We start from the raw sequence: 25,633 nt of genomic DNA, 5'->3' as shown, positions 1-25,633 counted from the left end.
TTTTTTTCGTGTAGGTACCTAGTTACCTACCCACCGATTATCTTACAACTAGTATTCTTGGAACGTATATCTTTTCTCTATTGATAAGTTAGAGTACCTATAATGTTTAGCAAGTAGGTACCTATTTTATTGGAAAATCGCAAACTTATTGATATCTACTAAAATTTCCTATGGAGTTCTAGTTTCTTTGTACTTAATACCTATCACAACCTTCTAAAAATTAGTATGGGTTAAACTTGATTTTCAACATTTTTCGTCAAAACGCAGCCTCACAATTGCAGAAAACTTTTAGATTGACCGGGAAAATTCCCAGCATGATTTTAATTTGCATGCTTTGTATGTACATAGTCAAAACGCTGTTCAGGTGTTGGACTTATCAAAAGGTGAATCTACTTTGCTGAATTCGCCTCCTCCGCGTCGCGAAATCGCTAATACCTATCGTGATATAGGTACTAGTTAAAATATGTATCTAGGTAAATAAGAATTTAAGTGGACGTAATGAAAGTACTAAGTTCCATAAGATGATGATTTATTGAAATTGAACACATAAATGATAAGTAGGTATGTTACATTACAATGTATTCACAGTATTTACACAATGTTAACATATACCTACTACAATACCCCCCCCCCCCCTGAAAATTATTTACAATAGATGATTATGTATGCTATTTAAGAAGAATAGATCTGTAAAAAAATATAAATTGTCATATACCAGCTCCTAACTTGGCCTTTGGATAGGTATAAGCACGTTTGTACCCCAAAATGTTTGCAATTATGAATGATGCGATTTTTTTGAACTGGCGGCATCTCCATCTTGGTTTGGGGTAAAATTTTGATACATATATGTACAACCAAGGGAGATGGACAAAAAGTCAGTATCTTTTGTACACTCAGCTTACTGTGATTCTCCGCAAGAATTTTGTGCTCAAGTCCTGCTTCATTTTCCAGAAGTACCTACCTACTTACCCACCAAGTCAAATTTTATTTATTCGTTTTTTTGTCGTTGTTATTGTTGTTGTTTGTTATTTATTTTATTATAATATTTTTAACTGTGCTCATTTTTTATGATCAGAATTTTACTTCATAAACGATCAGTTTTAATTACAAATTTAACGCAACTGGTGTAAATTCCAAATTGATGAATTAAATTTTTCAGCAATGTGTTATTTGTACCTACTAGGGAACATGTAGGTCAGGTACATATGTCAAATTATGGCTGAAATGCCACCTGATTGCGCACTTTTACCACCATACCTAGGTGTAGATTTTTCTAGTGCATTTCTGGTGAAATGTGCAAATCATCATTTTAATAATTAAGCTATTAAATACCTACTTACATAAATAGGTAATACAATTTATGTAGCCTTTTTTTCTATACAGGCTTCCGAATGCAATGCTTATTCTGGGAATGACACCAATTTTGTAGGTGCTGCAAATGTTCTTGATCATTGTAAAAAATTAATTTTTCCCAGTAAATACTGCTAACAAGGTCATTACCCCTCAACTCGACCAACGTTTTTGAGTCATGTCCTTCGATTTCGCTCAATTTATTTTAGAATATCTACCCACCCATGTAAGTAAGAAACCCGCAATTAGTTTGGTCCCAGCCACCTCAGGGGGCGGGTGGAGGCTTCCATTATTTTTACGTTGTCTTGAGGTACTCAACTTCAGCAGCGCATTCCTGCAAAGCTATGATACTTTTATCAAAACTGATTTCACAGTTCGAAAGGTCATTGAATTTTGAACCTTTTAGGCATTTTGAAATTTTCAAAAGTTGAAAGTTGAACTTTCAATTTCAAAATGGCACTGTAAGTGGGAGCTACCATTTAAAATTACGAAAAAATTTCCATATAGTATGTATGTACCTTTTTATGCTTTTTCGAAATATTCAAGTTTCGAGAGGAGATCTCTTGATGAAAAGGGAGCGCATCCACTTCCAATTTTGGGCAAAACTTTTAAAAAAAAATCTGGGGCATGTGATTTATCGAATTGTATGTTTTTGGTGACGCTGAACACGAATATGACGTCAGATTTTTGATTGGGCCCATACACGGCCCTCGGAACCTCCCCAAAGAGGGTAACCTAACAAAAAAAAATGGTTTCATTCGTGTAACACATGAAATAGGTAGTATGTTTTCGATATCGCCGAACACGAATATAGCCTTGGTTTTTAAGATTGACCTCATCCATGGCTCCCAAAACTACCTCAAATGGGTAAAAGTCCAAAAAATTTGTTGGGGGCTGTGGATGGGGTCCAATCAAAAATCTGACGTCATATTCGTGTTCAGCGTCACCAAAAACATACAATTCGATATATCACATGCCCCAGATTTTTTTTTGAAAGTTTCGCCCAAATTGGGGGTGGGGTTGCTCCCTCTCCATTGAGAGATCCCATCTCAAAACTTGAATATTTCAAAAAAGCATCAAAAGGTACATCCATGGAAATTTTTTCGTAATTTTAAATGGTAGCTCCCACTTACAGCGCTATTTTGAAATTTGAACTTTCAATTTGAAAGTTCAATTTTCAAATTTTGAAAATGTCAAAATGCTTAAAAAGTTCAAAATGCAATGCCCTTTCGAACTGTGAAATCAGTTTTTATAGAAGTATCATAGCTTTGGAGGAATGCGCTGCTGAAATTGAGTACCTTGAGACAATGTGAAAATAATGGAAGCCTCCCCACCCTCCCTCTGAGGGTACTAGGACCAAACTGATTGCGGGTTTCTTATTTATTGGATGGGTAAGTATGGTAAAAAAAAATTGGGCGAAATCGAAAGACATGAACTTTCAAAATCGCATTTTTTTTGTTGAGTTGACATGGAATAACCCAATAAATATTTTGTAATAACTTTGGAGTGATGCTTTATCATAAACTCACCTCACTCAAACCATGAGAAGAACGTAGGCGCTTAATATTTTGAAACCAAACGACAATGAAAAAAAATTTAAAAATACAATATGTAGGTAGCCCAGATTCTATAAATAAATGAGCTACTCATTGTAAAATTTTTTGGATCTTGTTCAAGCTCTTGATCCTACATATGTATGTATTATTGAACGTACAGTTTGTCGTCGTACTGTAACGCGTTAAGCTTTAAAACAATTCGTTGTGAGTAAATTATCAAGTTAAAAGCAAGCAATCATTTCTTTTTTACCTAAATGGAAAATAATTTAGGGTAAGTCACGTCTTTATATAAATATAATTATATGGAACCTACTAGCGTTGCGAGGCCCGGTATATGTCACTGACGACCCGAGGCCCGGGTTTAGAAATATATATAGAAATAAATTGTAAGCTGATTTGTGATGTATTAGTAGGGGGTTATGTTGGTGGCTATTGAGGGGAAAGGAAAATTAATTTTTTTTTTAATGATGTATATCTTATTTTTTACCTACGTTTCGAGACCTAGTATACACTACCGACGCTACGAGGCCCTTGAGGATATCATGCCGACTGTCCGAGTCCCTGCAACGTTGCCGCGTTATTTTACTTACATCATCACGTGCTTTTACAAACTCGTGAAAATTCCGGACGGTCCTTGGCTCGGATTTTAAAAATTTTTCTTATTTGCATAAAAAAAAGTTGTTTTATCATCACGTCGCCTGAAAAATTTGAAATGTCTCTGGTGTATGGAGATACAACTACTTTTGGGGTTATTTAAAGCAGGTAATTAAGTTCTTTTCTGTTGAGTAGAAAATGAATGCAAACATATTAAAATCGAGGGGATTGGAGAACCAACAAAAATGAGTCTCTCTCTCCAAGGGCAGTTTTGAATCCGAGATACATTTCTTTTTTGCTCATGTTTATTCTCATTTTTTTTTTGAATTTTGCCTCAAAATGTCACAGTTCTTGATTAGAAACTTCGGAAATTACTGATTTCTTTGAAAATTTGTACAGTCTGACATACGTACCAAGGTATAACTAAAAGTCAAAAAGCCAGAATGTTTTCAAAAGTCAGGTCATGCACGTATAGTTCCACATTTTTTAAAATGTCAGACATGATACATATCAGTAGAATTTTTTGGTATTTTTTGTCCGAATGCGAGACCATTTCGCGTCTTTGGGGGGGGGGGGGGGGGAGTGAATCTTAAGATAATTCTTGGCAAGAAGCCCAAAGAAGGCGAGAATTTTACAAATTATCTGCAAAAGAGGGAATTTTTCGAAAATGTTTGGCAAAAAACGAATCTTTGACAATTTTTGGAAAAAAATGAAGATTTTTTGGAAATTTCAGTAAAAAACATTTTTTATACATTTTTGGAAAGAAACGAGACCTTTGGAAATTTTGACAGAAGTCGAGACTTTCTGCTTCTTAGAAATAAAAAATCAACAATTTAGCAAAAAATGAAGATTTTTAGCACTTGTTCTCAAAAAAGTGGGACTATATCGCAACTTTTTGAGTAAAAAAGCAAGACTTACGTGTGCCTAAATTGATCAAGAAGGTCACAAATAATAGTCACTGAATTTTATTTACACTTTGTTTACCAGACCGCGTCTTTTTGATAACTGGAGAATCAGAAAATCCGGAGGAGGCTCCAGAATGATTCGAAACCATTACAAATCAGTTCGGGAAGTCGAAAATAGCGTCCTACATACTTAATATTAAATTTCAATTTTTTAGGCAAATTTGTTAAAATGTAGACTTGTTTGCGTTTTTTGGCTCACATTGAACTTTTAAAAATTCATAAAAACAAAAGAAATTTTGACTGATGATATGTTTTGTGGTCCTGTATTGAATTTCCTGTGTCTGGTTCGAAAATTTTTGTGCTAGTTAGTATAAGTACCTCTCCCTTGTTAAGGGACCAAACTTTTCATTCCACAAAATTTTATCAAATGGCGATAGAACGCCGAAATTTACTCTGCAAACTACCTTCAATACGCTATGAAGTCGATTGCAGGTAGATTCCAAGTCGTTTTGGAGCCTCCAGCGACTTTTAGAAATTTGAAATTTCGACAAAATTTCATCAAATGGAAATGGAAAGCCGAAATTCAGTCTGCAAACTAATTTCAATACATTATGAAGTCGATTGTAGGTAGATTTCAAGTCGTTTTGGAGCCTCCAGCTACCTTTTGAAACTTGAAATTTCGACAAAGTTTCATAAAATGGAGATGGAAAGCCGAAATTTACTCTGCGCTCCAATTTTAACACCCTCTGAAGACGACATCTGATGGGTTCAAGTCATTGGAGCCTCCAGCGATTTTTTAAAAACTACTGGAGTTTCCAGCAGATTTTTGAAACTTGAAATTTCGACATAACTCCATCAAAATGGAGATGGAAAACCGAAATTTACTCAGCAAACTAATTTTAATACCCTATGAAGTCAATTATTTGCAGGTAGATTTCAAGTCGTTTTGGAGCCTCCAGCGACTTTTTGAAAATTACTGGAACCTTCAGTGGGTTTTTGAAACATGCATTTTCCAGATAATTTCATCAAATTCACTTTGCACAGTACCTACGTACAAAAATTAATTTGGACAGATTTTGTGGCATTAAAAAATTTTTTTTTAAAACTGAAGTTATCAAAAAGGCACAGGAAGCTTCAAAATGGATTGAAACTGCCTGCAATCTACTTCGAAATAATGTCAAAAGTAAGGTGTGAACCGCAAACGGAGGTGGAAGCGTGATTAGTATGAAATCGATGCACAAAAAAAATACGCCGACTTTAAGACAATAACTGGTTAATACTTTATCGCTCGTGAAGGTCATTAACCAGCACCAATTTTGAGCACGCGTATTTAAGATTATTTGAACAGGTTTTATGGCATTTTTTGAAATATTGAAATTTCTAAAAAGAGCTGGAAGCTTCAAAATCACTTGAAACCACCTGCAGTCGACTTTTTATAGTATTTAAATTAGTTTGCAAAATAAATTTTGGCTTTCCAACTCCATATGATAACATGCTGTGAAAATTTCAAATTCCAAAAATCCGCTGGAGATTTCAATAGTTTTCAAAAGACCGCTGTAGGGTCCAAAATGACTTGAACCCAACTGTAGTCATCTCAGAGGGTGTTAAAATGGGAGCGCGGAATAAATTTCGGCTTATCATCTCCATTTGATGAAATTTTGTCGAAATTTCAAGTTTCAAAAATTCGCTGGAGGCTCCAAAACGACTTGAAATCCGCTGGCAGTCAACTTCGTAGCGCATTAAGATTAGTTTGTCTCCATTTGATGAAATTTTTTGGGAATTTCAAGTCTCAAAAAACTACTGGAGGCTCCAGAACCACTCAAAACAGTTTGAAACAGTTTCCAATCGATTTGGCAGGTCGAAAATAGTGCATATTCCAAATTTCAGCTTTCTAGGACAATTTGGTAAAATTTTGATTTTTACTTGCATTTTTGGCGTACATTTAATTTTTTAAAAATTCATTAAAATTCAAAAAAGACACTTTAGCACTTGAAATTTTGACAGGTGATCTAGAAGACTGCCTTTGGCAAGAATTTAAACAGTGGAAATTGATACGCTAGAGAGATGGATATTTGTAAGTTTTTCAGATTTTCTTTGTTGAATAGATATACTTAGCTTTACCTGTGTACACAAAACGTCAAATGCTCCCCAAAAATCGAAAAATCAACTTGAGCAGCTGAAAATTGGGGATGATGGTTTTTTAAGGTCCTCTTTCCACCAGTTCAAATTTTGTTCCAACCGATGATTATCATGTGGGAGGTTCCCTTGTTAGTTCGACATTTTAGAGGAAAAAGCTAGCCTATGTACACTCTTAAAGTTCGGACTAATAACAGCGTAAAAGTTTTCTTTTTTTTTTGCTGAAATACAGTGCGAAAAAAAATTGAAAAAAATTTCATGGATTGGCCCTCAGTCCACACACCATAGGAAATTCAAATCTTTTGGCCAACGTGCTGATAAATAGAAAGTTTTATGTTGAAAATAAAATTTTTCTGCATGAGGGTGAGAGAAGAAAGATGAGCGAAATTTTTTTAGCTCTCAAATACTTTCTTAGTATGTATTATCCCAAAAGTACCCTGTAAAAATCCGAGCCAAGGGGAGATTTTTAGTTTCGTCTCAAAAATTTAGAATTTTTAGTAAGTATTCTAAAAGTGCAAACAATCAGACAAGCTGTGAAAATTAATTAAGTATGTTAGCTATTTTACGTACTTATTACGGTGACGAAATTCAGTTTTAGTCAGTTAGAAAATTTGAATGTGAGAGAAAATCGAACATGCTAAAATGTAGACCTCAATCCAACTGTTCCAGCTAGGTATACCAAAAAATTTCAACAAATCCTCACTTTGGGACCAAGATTTTAAGAAAAGTCGTCTTAACCTCCTCCCCTCAGTAACCAAAACTTCAGTTGTCCAAACCGACTTCTACATTTTTGCTGAAAAAATTCAAAATTGACCATCTTCGGTGTTTTATGTTTTTCTTTTCAAATTCCTACTTCTTCAGCATAAATTACGAAAATCAGTTCCGAAACTAGGTAATATCAATTCCTCCAAACTCAATTTTAACATCTCTCGCCATCCTGTAGTCTCCAGCGTTATTTTCGATTTCTCCGAAATTTTAAAATTTCTCCAGAAATCGAGAAAAATAATTTGAATTTCTAAAAATTGAGCTGTGGCTTATTCTTATGCCTAAGTGAAGCAAGGGCAAAAGCCATCGAAAATTGATAATTTTTCGAAAGTAAAACAACATTAATTTTCAATGTGAGAAGTTTATTTCTTCACTCACTGATTTTTGACACAGAAAAGAACAGGAAAATGATCTATCATTCTTGAAAGATGATGCGAAAAGTTGGTTTTTATGGCTTTAGAATTTTTTGTTTGTTAGGGTGGCTTATTCTTGACCTAATTAAAGGGGCTAAATCACATTTGAGTCAATTTCCAGGCAGTCCCTCCAGTGGTTTTTTCATCATACGAGTATTATTCTTAATGATATCGAAAGTGAAGAATGTTGGTCAAAAACACACGAGGTAATCGTCAGGAAATCCTCAAATGTGGATTAGCCCCTTAATCAGGTCGAGAATTACGTAAGGTGAGGGAGAAACGACACCCTCACTGTGTATTTTAGAATTGCATGATAAATCATATTTTCATTTTATTTTACCTCAACATTTTTCTCTCGTGAATACTTTCGATACATGGTTTCCAGGTTTTCAGCTCATAACAACCGTCTTTCATCTGAAAAAAATCAAATTGCTGCTCTGAAGCCTTAAACCTTCTTCATGCTCACAGAGGGACTAGTTTTCATTACAAAACCCCCAATTTGTTTAAATCATTCCTGATGTGTAATCAATTCATGTACGACATTTTTTTAAATTTCAACTCAAAAAAAAAAACGCAGAAAGTACAATGGAAATTGGAAAAATTAAGTATCTCAAGAAACAAAACAGGTTAAAAATAATACAAATTTGATCCGCTGTCATTTCATAAAATTAATATGAGACATAGACTACACCTTATAGTGAATAGTTAAAACACCAACTCCCATCAACTCCACTCCAGACACAGTTGGGCTGTGTGCATGCGATGTTGCCGATGCATTGGGTCTCGTAACGTTGGTACCATCTAGTGGGTCTCGTATCGTTATATACAAGCAAGGTGGCACCCTCTACAGAGAGACAGTGCGAACCAAATCTGTATAAGTGGTGGCACTCAACGTACGATCCGAGTCCCAAACAAAAATTTGGCAAATAGCATGCCTTAAGGTGTACATGATGAAAATTGTGAAAAACATGGAGAAACGTTCCGAGACCCGGGATCGGGTCTCGGAACGTCGCGTCGGGCCTCGGACCGTCGGTGTCGTTTCCAGAAACGGGCCTGTATAAGCCGTAGTAAGCCTGTATATATACACGTACCTAGTACCTTGTGGTGCCCGGGTCTTTTATGGTAATTGTGGTGCCCGCGTACATAGAGGATCACATATATATGTATGATAAAGGTGTTTTGGAGCAGTTTAGTTTTTTTGGTATTTTTAGTCATAGTGGTGCCCGTTATATAAACTTGGTACTTACGGTGCCTGCCTCAAAATTTTTTTTTTCACCTTAGAGTGCATTTCATGAGATTCTACATCGTTTTATACAGAAAGACCTTGTGGTGCCCGATTTGGGCACCTCAAGACCAAAACCGGGCACCACAATGACTACGTATACTTAAAACGGACACCACAATGACTAAGTTTAAATCTGTATTAGTGATGGGCGATTATTAATCGGCCTGAAAAATAATCGTTTGGCGAATTTTTTTTTTGAATAAATCAATTATTTTTACATACGTAGGTCAAATTGTGTAGATTTCAATTCAATATTAGGATGATTTTTAAAAATGTAAAAAATGAAATATTGACTGACTCTCATCCTGTAACTTCAAAATTTTCTCCGAAATAATCACATTTCTGTCATTTTTCATTATTCAACAGTCAATTAATTGACATTTTTACGTTTCTTTTTTCAGAAATTTTGAACATTTTGCCTTTTGAAAAAACAATTGATTATCAGGAAAAATTACAAGAAAATCGCCGACCCCCTCCCCCCCCCCCATTCGATTACATTTTCGCAAGTATTATATCCACTCATTTCGGGTACTAAGAGGTGCATTCTCAAATCTGACTTCATATTCGTCATCGGCGTGGTCGTTTCATACGGAAACGACACCAATATCGACATTTTACCCCAACTTCAAAATTGGGGGTGGGGGTGCTCCTGCAACCCCAACTGGAGCCTGGAAAAACCAAAACTCGCCAGATATGATTTCTTCATGCCTTCATTAGTTAGTATACAAAATTTCATCCGAAAGTGTGAATTTCTCGTATTTTAATGAATTTTTATTGGAAAGTCGCCCTTGCGGTTACGGGTGAGCTTTCCCCTAAATTGTGGATCTTAGCCCCCCAAAATCGGTCGCCATAATGTTGATGGTTAATATTGATTGTAATACCTTCAATCGTTCCAAAATGGAACGGGGGGTTGTTTTCTTTGTTTTTCTGAGGTACAGAGCGGAGCACAATGTCATCCCGCCCTCCTCCTCCCCCTTCACTTATCAGTTATTTGCCTATATAGGTACGCACGTGAGATGAATTGAAATGCACTAAAAAATGTAAAATTGTCGAATGGAATGTTGATACGAGTTTTTTAGCGTATTGTGACCACTTCTCTCCCTTTGTGGATCTTAGCCACCCCAATCGGTTTTTGACCAATATACCTATCGAAAAGTATTGAGTCCAGCTCAAAAATGGTTAGGACGAATGCGGCTCTACATCTAATTTCTCATCAGATGACCCATTGATCAATTTTCCAGTCCCAAGGGGGTTGGACCTACCCCTTCTGACCTCTCACCATTCAATTATTTGCCAATATACGTATATGAGGTGAATTGAAATTTACTAAAAAAATGTAAAAATGTCGAATAGAAAGTTAATACGAGTTTTAAACGTATCGTGAACATTTCTCCCCCTTTTTGTTTTACAAGACCTCAAAACTTTTTCGTACCACTGAAGTGGAGTGAACGTGAACCTAAATCATCGATTACCTATGTACCTTCTCGTTCCTATACTTTTCAAGTCTGTGTGTATGAAATTTCCAATTCAATCGTTAATAGGCAAAGTAAAAATTTGGGAGTAGGTAATTTTATAAATTGGATGCATTAAGAAATTTCAAAATTTTATTGTAAATTCAATTAATGAAAAATGGAAACGGGTAACGAGAGAGAGGTAGGCGATGCAGCATCGTGTCCCTAGTTTAATTCTGAACCAAAATGCCAAGTTTTGCTATGCTTATGCGATATGCCCGTGTTTCAAGTGTGTTAGAATGAATGGTACTTTTGGAAGTTGGTCGGTGGAGCGAGCAATGAATTCTTTGAGCATTCACAACGCTTATTTCACACCAATTTTTGAAAATCTGAGCTTCTAAACAGTGGTACTGACTCTCGGAAAATTGCAATTTTGGTTCAGGATTGAACATAGAATACAATGCTGTATCTCCCATATCTCTGCTGTTACTTGTATCAAACTGATGGGTTTGGAGGAGTTGATTATTGGTAGCCCCTCGTAGGGAAAAAATTTGAGATCTGGTCACAAGGTGAGCTTTCTCAGGTTTGGGTACGATTTCGAATCTGTACATACGAAAAGGTATTTTTCGGCCCAAAATTTTTCAAAAACTCAGTTGAGCTACAGACAATTTCTAAAGTTGCAGCCCAATCGCACTTTTTGATCAATTTCGCACAATTCCATTCGTCATTTTTACATTTTTTAAAGTAAATTTCAATTCACCTCATATACATATATTGGCAAATAATTGAATGGTGAGAGGTCAGAAGGGGTAGGTCCAACCCCCTTGGGACTGGAAAATTGATCAATGGGTCATCTGATGAGAAATTAGATGTAGAGCCGCATTCGTCCTAACCATTTTTGAGCTGGACTCAATACTTTTCGATAGGTATATTGGTCAAAAACCGATTGGGGTGGCTAAGATCCACAAAGGGAGAGAAGTGGTCACAATACGCTAAAACTGGTTTTTGGAACTCGTATCAACATTCCATTCGACAATTTTACATTTTTTAGTGCATTTCAATTCATCTCACGTGCGTACCTATATAGGCAAATAACTGATAAGTGAAGGGGGAGGAGGAGGGCGGGATGACATTGTGCTCCGCTCTGTACCTCAGAAAAACAAAGAAAACAACCCCCCGTTCCATTTTGGAACGATTGAAGGTATTACAATCAATATTAACCATCAACATTATGGCGACCGATTTTGGGGGGCTAAGATCCACAATTTAGGGGAAAGCTCACCCGTAACCGCAAGGGACTCCTCGGATTCGTTTTCAGGCCATCAAAATGGACCAGTATACCAAAAATCAGCTTGCCACCTACAGATTCACGAAACCCCCTATTTTTTTGCTTAAGTTACTGGACTATTGTTACATCACGTTTTTTGACGTTCCAACCCCCTCAGCTCGGCCCCTATCAATGCTAAGAAAAAAAATGACACATTTTTGAAATCGTCGTAAAATTTCGCAACTTTTTATCTGGACTAGTTTTTGATTGCTAAATTTATTTACTGACAATATTCGTTTGAATGCGTGACTTTAAAAATTTGGAATACAAAAGTTCAACTTTGGGAACCACTGAAATGTGAGGTATCACTAAATGAGAACGGTCATGGGTAGATATTTCAAGAGTGATCCAATACGAGTTATTTGAGACCACAAGCACCCACCTACCCCCTTTTGGTTGGGATTTATTGGCCAAAACAGATGACCACGTAGGTGCTCAATTTTCACAACTTTGAGAACCCCTGGATCGGTTTTGCAATTCGATCTCAAAAATGTAATGGTGGTTTCGGGGTCGGGAAATGATCCCCTTTCGAGGAAATATCGCGAAAAAAGTATACCTTTCCGGTCTCACTCTTTTGCGATTTTGAAACGATAGACCGACATGGTACCCGTACTAATATTCTGAGGGGTATAGTCAAAAATGTAATTTGTAATCGTCAAAATGCTTTACAAATTTAAAAAAAATAACGTTGATTCAATCCACCCAAAATCCCGAATCCGAATCCTCCATTGTGCATTTCCCGATTGGGATATTTCCCAAATAGGTACTTACCGTTTTCCTAAATCCAAATCCCTTTTTCCCAAAATTCAAAATCCCGAATGACCACTTTCCTGAATAGTTTTATCCCAAATTTTAAAATCTTGAAGTAAATTTTCTCTGAATGCAAAAAATCTGAATATTTTTTGTTTCTTTTTATGAAAACGTGTAAGTAAGCTGTCACCGATTCGGAATCTCTGGGCTTGTACTCTATCCCCCCCCCCCCCAAAAAAAAATGTTGACCAATTTCTACCAACTTCGGAACACGATTCCTAATTCAATCAATTTTTTCAATACACCACACCCAAACTCAAATGCCCCCCTGTCTTCCTCTACACACTGAGAACTTGATGTCGCATTTACCTGTTTCTCAATTTTTCGCACATTTTTCAAAATGTTAGAGCTGGAAGGGCATTGAGAGGAGAGAGCTTGCAACCTTGAAATGAATAAGTGAGTATTCGAACTCAGCATCTTCGGAAACCAAACAAATGACATGCCACAAATCATTTTTTCAATTTTTTGAGAATATATTGAGGATATTTGGGAAACATACCTACTAGTGGAAGAGGAGGGGATTGGAAAATTGAGTAAATTTTCGAACTTATAGTACCTTTAAATTAGCCTAACAATCGATATGTCACTTCATTTTCAACGATTTTTTGTATTTTTATCAAAATTGCGAATTCGTGTTCCTTCAAGTTCGTTCAAAGAATGTAATGATCCCAGTTCGAAAATTAACTCGTTTTTTGAACAGAAGAAAAGAAAGTGTCGACACTCATTCGTTGAAAGAGAAATTTTTCAGGATTTTGAGAAACAAAGGATTCGGAAAACCTGAACATCCCATTCAGGAAATGTGCATTTGAGAGCTCGGATTTGAGAAAATGAACGTGAATCCACTGGGTAATTCCATTTCAGACTTGGGTTATGCCATAATAACAAAAAATAAACATTTTGGTAGCACTCTAACGATATGATTGGATTTTTTATAGGAGCCAGCCATAGGGAAGGCAATACGCCATTCCAGTTTGTAATATGGGGATGGACCCTCGGAAAAGGGGGGGGGGAAGTATGAAAGGCCACAAAGGCTGAATTTCTTTGTAATAGTGTCTAGAATGAGAATCAATCATAAAATCGCTTTTAACAGCTTGATCGAGTGGAATATACTATTGAGGCCCTAATAACTACATATTTCTTCAGTTTTTCATTACTCAATTTCACATGCATTATCTCCTCATTCCCAAGTACTGAGTGGTGTTGTCTCAAATCTGACTTCATCGACGATTTACCCCAACTTAAAAATTGGGGGTGGGGGTGCTCCTGCAGCCCCTACTGGGGCTTGAAAAAACCAAAACTCGCCGGATATGAATTCTTCATGCCTTCATTAGTTGGTATACAAAATTTCATCCAAAAATGTTCATTTCTCGCATTTCAATGAATTTTTATTGGAAAGTCGAAATTTTGAAAGGGAGGTGAGCCTAAATTAAGCGCCTGGGGGCCGGGGACATTGAATATTTTTCATCTACGATACCAACACTATCCAAAAATCCAATGTCCCCACACTTCACTCGAATGATTTACGGACCCAAAATCGGCCCCATTTGGGCCCCAATTTTGAAAATAAGCGGGTCCAGCGCTGGGGACATTGCTTTTTAGCAAGAGCTCGTCCGTAAGCCTATTTTCCGCGCGAAACATTTCACTTCCCCGATTTGATTTACAGAATCGCTTTTTTGAGGGTTAGAATTAAGTCTAATACTAGGTATCGATTGTTTTAATTTTTGAAAATGTCAAAGGCAGAAAAATTGACCTAAGGAAAGAAATATGTAATTCATTTCTTGATAAATGAAATTTTTGAAAATTCAGCCCTCACTTTGTTTGGCTTTTTTTGTTTTTGTTTTTCAAAATTGAACTTTCTAAATATCCATAAACAATAAAAAAACACTGTCTGAAACATTGTTTTTCACTTTTCAAAATGCGAATTTTTGAAAGTTTTATTTAGCCCTTGCATCAATCGAGCATGTTTATTCATTCTTCCTGAAAACTTGAATTTTTTTTAAAAAACTCCGAAAATTCGAAAAAGAAACAGAATTTTTAAAAGTGGAAAAAGTGAAAATTTTTAAACCTAAAAAATGAAATTTTTATCGCTTATTTCACTTTAAAAATTCGCGTTTTATTTCAAATCGGTAATTCTCCCGCCTCCACTCCCTCAATGAAATCCATGTAAAAACTTTTTTTTAGTGAACTAGGTGTAGGTACTACCTATATCGTACCTAGGTATGCATTTCAATGGGTCGTGATTGTAATTCATCTTTATTTTATCTGTTTGCAGTTTTCAGGAAAATGAAGATGGCGGTATCATTGTGGACGATGATGAAGTCATCGTTATCGACGACGATGATGATGATGAAGTCATCGTTATCGACAATGAAGCTGATGGAAGCGCGGTCGAAATCGAAATAAATGGTTGGGTGTTATATGCAAGGGCCGACTGGTTTGAAAACCAACCCGTTCCAGGTCATGATGTTTCATTGAGAAAATGTCAGACTTGTCTGATGAAACATCATGACCTTGCGGTAACAATTCCTTGCGAACACTTAATTTGCAGGGAATGTTGCCTGCAATGGTTGGATAAGCAGATCAGCTGTGCTTATTGCAGAAGACCGCCATTTACAATTCAAAGGTAAGGTAATTGATAACACTAGGCAACGGTAAATTTGTGTTCGGGTTGATAATAGGCTTAATCGATAGGTACTTTAGACCCCAAAACAAAAAACAGAGTGGGGTTTTTCAACTCGAGTTGCTTTTGTGGTCAGGAGAGATGGTCAAAGTTACAAAAATAGCCTTTTTTGCCTTACTTAAAGAGTTTGAGGTGATTGTTTTGCAAAAAAAAAACAAGATCATTTTCGGATTCTACGCACTTTTTCAAGTAAACTAGGTACCTACTTACTTTCTGCGATTTTTGATTTTTAAAATTTCAAGCGCACACAGACGATTTTTATTGGTAGGTACATATAATATTTTAAAACTCAGCGCATGCGACGCTGGCATTACTCTACCACGTAATCGACTAATCGTGGCGCGGAACTGTGTTGTTCCTGTTCACCCCAAGTTCAAATTTAATTTTTCGTATTTAGAAAAATTAGCCTTATGTACTTGAAAGTTCGAAAATCAAAAATCGGGGAAAGTAGTTTACTTTAAAAAGTGTGTATAGAATCCGAAAATGTCCTTGTTTTTTTTTGTTGCCAAAACAATAATATGGATGTCGCTATTGTCGCTACAAACTCTTGAAGTAGGTACCTACGACAAAAACGGCCATTTTCTCAACTTTGACAGTCTCTCCTGACCACAAAAACAACTCAAATTTAAAAAACTCACTCCGTTTGTTGTTTTGGGGTCTAAACTATCGATTAAAACCCTTTCGCTGCCGCACCTCAATTTGAAAATGTTCCCTTTGGCCCTTTTTTCACTTTTTCGAAGTCTTACCCCCTAAAAGTGTTCATTTATGTCTGAAAAGACATCATACAAAATTTCAATTCAAAAAAATAATATTTACTGGTGGCGCAGAAGAGTTGAATGTTGAGAAGGTACGAGCGCGTCAAGCGAAAACTTCCCGCGGTTGCGCGCCGGGGAATATAACGTTGCGTTCCCTCGTTTCATTGAAGCAGTCCTACAACACGTTACCCCCTCAACAATGCGTGATAAGTAAGTCTAGTCCTTGGTGAAGTTTCTAAGTGTATTATTAATGAAGATTCAATAACAATTTTTCAATTACAAAGCTGATTGAAGGTGGAAATACGAAAATTTTGAAAAGTAAAGAAAAAAGTATGAATTTGAGGCTGTATTATTCTAATCTACTAAGCAACTGTTGGAAAAAAATGTGGGTAATGTAGATATAGGATGAATTAACATTGAAATATGACTGTTTCATAAGATTTATAAGATTCAGCACTTTCAGTTGATGTTTCATAACCATTATTAATTTTAAAGTCATTACTTAGTGAAAATTTAATGTTTTGATTTCTGAATTCCACAATTTGGGTTCAAATAAATTCTACAGCCGGAAAATCATAATTAATACTTCGTTATGGTTGTTTCAAAAACCCAAGAAAGATTGGTATCACTTGATGACTTGTAGTGGGGATGCCGCTCTCATTATAGTTGTGCATAATGAACCCCGTCAAGCTGCGTTTCGTTTGCCGCGGCGCTGTCGTGGGAAGTATTGTGCTTGCGCGGGCTCATATCTCTCAACATTCAACGCTTGTGCGCCACCTCTAAATATTAATATTTTTCAACAAAAAGTTAAGGGGTTCCATTTGAACCAAAAATGAATATTTTAAGCGGGTAAGACTTCATGGTCATGCATTCGGCTTATAGAGGTTTTCGAGATAATCAGTTTCGAGTTATGCAGGTAAGATTTTGAGAAGTTCGAGTTATAGAGGTTTTACGAAATGAATGAATCGAGAGATAGGTAAGTGCATAAAAACAATAGAAGTATGAATTGAAATATTCGAGTTATAGAGGTAAACGCCAGACAACGTACGACTTATAGAGGCTTTTTCACTATTTTCGGCTAAAGTTTAGTTTTGAGTTACGATTGAGATATGTAAGTGCATAAAAGATAAAATCATATGCAGCCTTTGAATTAATCGACACGATTTTGAAAACTGCAGTGAATACATTCTAAGGTAGATACATCTATTACGATGAATCGGTTCAAAATAGTCGCAGGCGATGGACGGAGCCAAAAGTCGATGACAAAGGAAATCCTTCCTTTACGTGAGGATTTTTCCAACTTTTACTTCGACTAATAAGGATACAATTGCGCGATCCTACATATGCTGAAAAGGATCATAAACCGCTACCGCCGCCTCGCCAGTAAATTCGATTCGGGTTCGATAATTTTTGACTATTTTTTCCTATCTAACAACTTTTTTCAAATGTATGGCACTAACAATATCATTCTTTTATTTATTTTTTTGTATGTCCTTAATATCTCATTTATTTCAGCTTCTCCACATGCTTGTCTCATAAAAACAGAAAAAAGAAAATCAAAACACATCATAAAAAAGAAGAAAAAATAATCGAATAAAAATAAAATGATTCGAATTCAAAATTGCTCTCGTCTCAAAAAAGTATGTAAATTCGTAAAAAAGGCATCCACTCTGTAGGAGTGATGACAAAAATAGCCAAAATAGGTAGACGAAAAACCTTTTGAAAATTCAAACATCAGAAAATGAGTACAAGCAGCAAGTGGAAAATAGGCAAGTCAATACGATTTACTCATCTGGACAACTGATAAATTTTTTTTTAAATTTAGCAAAGTAATCACGATCATAAAACTTTGCAACATTGGAAAATCTAAATTAAAGAAAAGGGAAATTAGGTAGGGAGATAGTGAATCCAAAATTGAGTGAAAAATTATCGAAAGCTGACGTAGGGAAAATCTTCTTCGTACCAAAGACTCGTTACTCGACTTACTTTACCGCGAAAGATCGAAAAAATTCGCGAATTAATCAATTTGTTATTTTTTTTATCGCAAGGCGATTATTATTATTATTATTATTATTATGGTTATTCTTTTTTCATCATTTCTTTGTTTTATTATCATATGTCATTCGTCAATTATCAATATCGAATTTTAAAGAAGTTAAAAATATTCGATCATTTTAATTATAGCAAGATTTAGTTGAGTCACCATTTTAGCGTGCTATTCACCAACCAATTGTCTAAATAATGTCTTTGTCATGAATCAATCGTCAGCATTTTTCAACTATTCGAGAACAAAAGAGGCTATAAAATCTGCCACTGATAGGAACAGATTCACTATACTCGAAAATAAATCGCCAGCTTCTTAGCTTTAAATCAAGGAACTTATTGATCCTAAATTAGGCGACAAATCGAAGAGAATTTTTTGATCAATCTCTTCAATTCGATAAAAGTGTGAAAAAATAGTCTCAAAAAATTCGTAAAGTTACCTACCTCAAATGAATTAATCGTAAAAATTTTTCTTCATTTTTTACATCACAACATTTTTTTTCCATTGATTTACATTGTGCTAATTAATATTGTGTTAATTTAGAGAATTTTTTATTTTTTTTTACTCTAGTATATCTCATCATACATGATTTCATAGTGTACTATGATGCACAGGTAATAATCATGTAAAATCGTGTCAATTTAAACATGTCCATTACATGTAAAAAGAGTTGTCTTATCGTAACACATTGATATTATTTTTGACAATTATATGTTAAAAACCATCGTTAACCCCCCTCCCCCCCCCAAAAAAAAAATGAATATGTGCCCTTAAGGCAAATGTAAATTTTTTATCATCAAGAAAAAGACGTAATCAACGAGTTAATCAACGCGACGATAATTATGATGGAATGACGATACGACGATAATGATTGGTCAAATGGTAATGGAATCGGCGAAAAATTACAACGACATAGTTTCAACATAACCAATAGATCGACGACATTCGACAAATTATATCCTTTTTCCGACATATAATATAAAACTTGATTTTTGACATGTAAATATTGTTATTTTTCTTTTTTACGCAATTGTGCGATAAATACAATCATTGCAACCCTAATTAAATAAAAAGATTATGCAAATTTTTGTAATTTCTGTTAATGTTCCTATGTTGTAAATTTATTATTGATTATGTTATTACTTATGCATTATTGTTATACTTTTCTATGTATTTTTTTTGTGTGCAAAAAATTATCTGAAGATGTCTGATTTTCCGAGGATCTAAAAATTATAGTGAATGCTCTAATAGTCTGAATAATTTTTCGATCATGTGGGAGATAAAAATTCGATAGATTAGCTCAAATTAAAAAATTTGTCTACAAACAACTTTGTGTCAACTGGGTAAAAAAGTAGTAGTGTGGCTATATTTTCCGGTTTGGGGCTGTGTTCTTTCTGTTCTTGTCTACAGTGCTCTTCGGAGTGCTGGTGACAGGAGCAGAGGGGCATATATGTAACAGGCAGGGATATGGCCTCACTGTTAGTGTAACTAGCTTTTACGTTTCTAGGGAGATAATCTACTACATTATCTCCCGCTCGCTAATCGCTCGGCGGACAAATTAGCGATTCTCTCCCTAAAAACGTAAAATATTTTATGGAACTGGGGAGATAATGTGATTTTCAACCATTTTGAGTTACGTCCCTCGCTTCGCTCGGGAAATAAACCTCAAAATTCGTTGAAGATCACATTATCTCCCTAGTTGCATAATATACTATTACTCTCTTTTCCCCCCTCCGGTAACGAATTATGTACTTGTACTTCATTACTGTTGCGGCACGTTTTGCGAGCTGTCGTCGCGAGATGTGATCGTCGGAAAATATGATTATCTTCGGTTAATTTGCATTTATTCGTTTAATTAAAAGTTTGCACAAACGCGTAGTGTTTTCTTTACTACTTTCGTGAGTTGGGTTTATGTGTAACGAAAAGGTGTCACAGTTTTCTCTAGCTTCGCCTATATGAAAAAATACCATTGGTTTTTCTATGGGTACAAAACCATAGGTATAGTATTTTCGGACACATTTACCGATGGATTTTACCAATGGTACAAAACCATTCCTTTTAAAAACTGGAGTTTTCTTCATTTCTATGTACCAAAATGGTCAAAACTTGCTAAAATGCACTTTCCCAGTAAAATGAAGCACTAAAATTCCATTTCAAAATTTTTCTAAATTGAAAAAATTTTGTAAAATTTTTTAATTATCAAATCATAAACTTGTTTTTTTTTTAAAGAGGCGTGATAAAATAGAAATTGTACAAAATTTTACAAAAAATTGTAGTCCAGAATATCACGACAACAGTTCAAAATGATCAAAATTGGTAAAAAAAACAAAATTTGTGAAAATTTCTCTCAAAACTATGCCTAAAATAATGTAAAAATTTCTTTACAATAACAAAAAAATAATCAAACAGGTATCGCTTTTCTTAAGCATCATTTTATCCCATTTTCCCTGCATAAAAATGAAGAAATTCCAGAAAATTACTTGAGATTTTGCTTTTTTTTACACTTAAAAATTGTTTTCCCCTCCTTTTTGAGAAAACTGCAGTTTTCCAAAATAAAACTAATGGTTTTCAAGAAACCATTGAATTTATACCAATGGTTAAGTAGAAACCTATGGTGAACCATTGGTTGAAGTTTTGAATGAATGGTTTTTACTTATGGTAAATTGATAAGCCATTGGTGGTAAAAAAACCATTAGTTTTTACTGTATGGTGAATGTAGGAACCATTGGTAATTTAAAAACCATTGAGTTAATACTTATGGTGAGCTTATAAACCTATGGTAAACCATAAGTACATATGTATTACGAAAAAACCTATGGTATTTTTAAAAACCAATGGTATTTTTTCACGTGGGCGGGAAAATCTCATCCTAAAATCACGAAGATGAGTTACGTTACCTTCAATTTTTCCTACCCACCGAGAAAGTGTCTTCAATATCCAACTGTGTGTGGTTAAAGATTTGAATGCTGAATTAATTGTCGGTTGGAATCTTCGACGAGAATTTAAAATGGTTACTCATATGGTGGAAAACCGAATCAACATCAGTGATCCAACCAACGATACAAAATTCGATGTATTCTACAAAGATAGCTAAAAGAATCCAGTGAATTTCAAATTGAAAACTGATCCGAAGCAAAAGAATCCAGTCAAAGTAAAATATACTACCGCCACTCGAACCAAAGAAATCTTTTCGATCAGTGAAAATCCTGACTATATTATTGACGGTGATCTGCTTCTCAAGGTTGACAAAACGGGTTGTAAAATCAATATTCCAGATAATAAAAAAAGGTGAGTTGAAAAATCATATATAATTATAACAATTCAGAAGTATTTGAAGATAGGATAGGACTCTGCAATTGCTACGAGCATAGTTTCATATTCATAGATGGAAAAATGCCTCCTCCTGATAAGATATGGTGTAAAACTAGGCAGATTTTACATTAGTTCGAAGACTGTGTTTTCAAAATAATTCGTCAACGGATTAAATACGGTAAAGTTGACATGCGTCAATCACCATACAAACTCACACGGGAACCTCTTGAGGTGTCCGCCTCCGATTTGAACGCGACCGCGATCTTTGGAGAGAGCATGTTCTAAAACCCCCAACTCCAAATTTTCAGCTGCCCAAGTTTATTTTTCGATTTTTGGCGAATTTTTGAAAATCCAAAATTGAATATTTTGGTGATTTATGTTTTTTTTTTTTAAAAAAAAAGTACGTACTTGATCAGTAGAAATGTTCAAAATAAATCCTGAAACTAATATTAACCCCCCAAATGCAAATTTCGCCATTTCTAGCCATTCTGGAGCCTCCAGCGCTATTTTACAATTTCTCCAGAAGGAGTGAATATGAAGTTGGACAGCTAAAAATCGAGTTGTGTGGTATACTCGATCTGTTTAACAATCTTATCCACATTTGAGTCAGTTTCGGAAGGGAAACCTCAAGAGTGGTTTTTTGACCACTTTTTTTTTTTTTTTTTTTTAATAAAAAATTAAAAAAAAATTTCCGTTCGCGAGGAGATTTTTGAAATGTGCGCGAATTGCTGTATTTTGTCCATAACTAACCTCCCGAGGCCAAATTCCGCCATTTCCCACCGATCTGGAGCCTCCAGCGCTACTTTTCAATTTCTCCAGAATTTTGAATTTGCTCCTGAAGGCTTGAATATGAAATTGGGCAGCTAAAAATCGAGTTGTGTGTTATATTCGATCTGTTTAACAAGTTTATCCACATTTGAGTCGGTTTTGGAAGGGACACCTCAAGAGTGGTTTTTTGGCCAGTTTTTTTCATAATAATAAATCTAAAGAATCAAAATTTTAGCATTTGTGAATTTGCACATGTCAAGAATCAGCGAACTTTGTGAAGCTTTGTATGCTACGACGTCGAAAAAGAAAAGTTTCATTTGAACAGAAGAACAAGAATACTATTTCAAAGAATTATAAAAAGAACTTGCTCATGAAACGATGCTGACATACCCTGATTTCTAAAAACCTTTTTTTGTATACACAGATGTGTCTATGAAAGCTATTGCTGGCTGTGATAATACTATAGCAGACTTTTTGTCCAGGTATTCATTCCAAGTAAAAGACAACAATAAAAACTTTTCAATTTTCTTGTTCAACTATCAACCTCCAAAGTGTTTGTACACTAAATTTCAACGATTATGACTGAGAAATACAAGACAATGATGTATGACTTCGAATGTGGCTGCTGATTAGATTTCCAGAACGAGCAAAAATTGATAATAATTTAAAGTTAGCAGTATTCCAAAATGAAGTCGATAAAATTTGGTGTATCTATGTACCTGAAAAATTACAGAAAAATCGTATTCATCATTATCACCATGAATATGGTCATGTTGATATTACAAAACTAATTAAAATCATCAGACGCTATTTCGATTGGCCCAGAATGACACTTCCAGGTGCACTGTTTTGTGGCAAACTGTATTTCATGCCAAGTTTTATCGAGAGTATTTTTGAAGATGTGTGATCCAATTTCACCTGAGTCTAATACTTTTTCCCGAAATGTTCCGATTCTCCCCTAATTGGACTTGGAAAAATCACAGATTTTCAATGAAATGACGAAAAATTCTGTTTTTTTACCTATTCGATGGCCTTTGCACCCCCTTCGAACCTAAATAACGCCCAAAATAAATTCTGGAGCCCAAAAAACGTACATATCAATACCCTACTCGATTTTTTCATAAATTTGTCCCTTTGCACCCCTCCTGGGGCCACATTTAAGTTTTGAACCGAAATAACGTCAAAGATGAATTCTGGAGCCCAAAAAAAAAACGTACATATCAATACTCCACCGCTCGACTTTTTCAAAATATTTACCCCTTTGCATCGCCCTCCTAGGGCCGCCATTTGAGGTTCGAACCAAAATACCGACAAAAATGAATTCAGCGCCTCAAAATGATTGACGTCAAAATTTGCATTCATTTCTGAGATAATATGATTTTTGACAACCCTATAAAATGAATCTGTCCCACTGTGTGCCAGCGTTTTCTTTTGCCAATGAAAAATATCGTGCTAATCAATAAAAAATATCAAGTTTATCAATGAAAATTATCGGGCTAACACCTTTTTCGATGGTTGAAAATTGCTGTGCTTACCACCTAAACTGCCGTCACTAAGCCACGTTTTATCGATCAAATGGTTATTGTGCTAACCACCTTTTTCATCGTTCAATTATATTATATTTCCCTTTTTATTTTATTCTTTCTGTTGTTTGCGTTGTCTGAGTTGGAGTTGATTTTCCAAAAGAACACTACTCGGTAGTATCTGATTGTTTGACTCTTCAAGTCATTCAAGCATTCACTCATCGAGTGAGACAGTTTCCCAAATTGTAATAAGAATGCGAATTCCTTTTATTTGGTGATTATGCGACGGTGCGGTGTAAAAATATACACTATATAGGTATGAAAATTTTGTGCACTATGCATATGCAATATTGTACTCACATGGTTTTCGTACTCGTACTTGGCATATCTACAAGGTTTCGTATGCTTATTATGAGGAATGGAATGGAAGAGGGTTTATTGTGTCATTTTTCTGGTAATTTTCGCATCTCGTAGGAGAAATCATAAAAGATATCGATTTCGGTATCTGTGTTAACGAATAGTATTTCAATTTTGAGAAAGTATCATTATTATTTTTTTCAGCTGCCATGGAATATTCTTCTGTAGTATAGCTTGGTTTGGAATTCTTTACTGCACGCTATCAGTGTGATCTGGAAAAGCTGAAAAATTAAATTTCATTTTATTTGGAGGAAAATGAAAAAGCAATTACTAAATTCAATTTATCATTCGAATTTGTAAGTCTTTATTAATTAAATTCTATTAATTTCACGCAGTTTTTTCAAACATTTTCCTATGCACTAGATAAAAGTGACAAGAACAAGTTGAAACTTGTCAATCTTATTGTATCATGTATTTTTTTGAAATCGATTTTAAATTTCAGAATTGTGAACTACTTATCAAAAGATATGTAGTTACTAAGTACCATATCGCACCTCGGGAGTAATAAGGTCACATCTCAAAAAAGTGAAATTTTACAGGAGAGTGATTTTCTTTTTTTTAAAAACTTGATTCATTATTTTTATCAACTTATAATTAATTTTGAGGAATGAATAGCACTTCATTTTAAAGATATGGTATCCTACCTTCATTTAGCATAAGAACACTTTGAAAAATAAAATCTTAAAGAGGAAATATTTCAATGTTTAGAAAACATTTTGAGTTAGAACCTTTCATTAAAGTTGATGTAGAGGCGAAAGGAAGCGTCCAAAAAAAATTTCATGAAATCAAAGTTGTAGAGAATTAAATTTCCAATCGACGTAATGTCGTTAGTTTTTTTCTACAGTGCTTAGTTTTTGAGTTTTTCTCAAAAAACTAAAATTTCATGATATGTGCAAATTCATTTTTCTGAAAAGTGATCAATTTAAAAAAAAATTTCCATTTGGTACAAACCAATAAAAAATGCACTCCTTGTGACTATTTCTAACTGACAAACATTCAAAACAATCAAAACTGTTTGTTAACACTTTGTATGTACGAAATTTGCTCAAAAAAGGTGGAGTTTTTTGAGATGTCACCTTATAACTCCAAACAACTTGCAATGTTGTTGGGATTTTGAGTTAGGCCATTTGGGTTTTTTACATGATCTAGATAATGTAAAATGTACCCAACTCAAAGTGTTATTTTTGGTTCGGGGGGGGGGGGGGGGTCATACAAGCCCCAAAAATGCAAAGACATCAAAATCAATTTTTTTTTAAATGTCACCTTATTACTCCCGAGGTGCGATATGGCGTCAGATTTTTGATTGGAGCCCATTGACGCCCTCCAGCACCTCCCCAAAGGGGGTAAAAGTTCGAAAAAGTGTTTTATTCGTGCGACACATGAAATAGTATGTTTTTTGTGACGCTGAATACGAATATGACGTCAGATTTTTAATTGGACAAGTCGCTGCGATCCGTGTGTTACACCTTGGGGATGAATTTTTCACTTATTCAAAAGAATAAAAAAATGAAAAATCAAAATAACTCGCCACCCTATTTGCTT

The 25,633-nt window shown here is 35.0% G+C and overlaps 1 long non-coding RNA gene across 1 annotated transcript in view; it reads right to left on the bottom strand.

The window, feature by feature from the left end:
- Positions 1-512: 512 nt before the first annotated feature.
- LOC135844621 (uncharacterized) overlaps positions 513-25,633 on the bottom strand; it is a 33,252-nt gene continuing 8,131 nt past the window's right edge. Inside the window, exon 2 of the long non-coding RNA XR_010558583.1 lies at positions 513-24,312. This is a non-coding gene — a long non-coding RNA (uncharacterized LOC135844621). The remainder of the gene's footprint in view (positions 24,313-25,633) is intronic.

The sequence above is a fragment of the Planococcus citri genome, chromosome 4 (assembly GCF_950023065.1).
Source record: "Planococcus citri chromosome 4, ihPlaCitr1.1, whole genome shotgun sequence".
In the NCBI taxonomy this organism is placed as follows: Eukaryota; Metazoa; Arthropoda; class Insecta; order Hemiptera; family Pseudococcidae; genus Planococcus; species Planococcus citri.
This window is presented reverse-complemented; position numbering and strand designations above follow the sequence as displayed.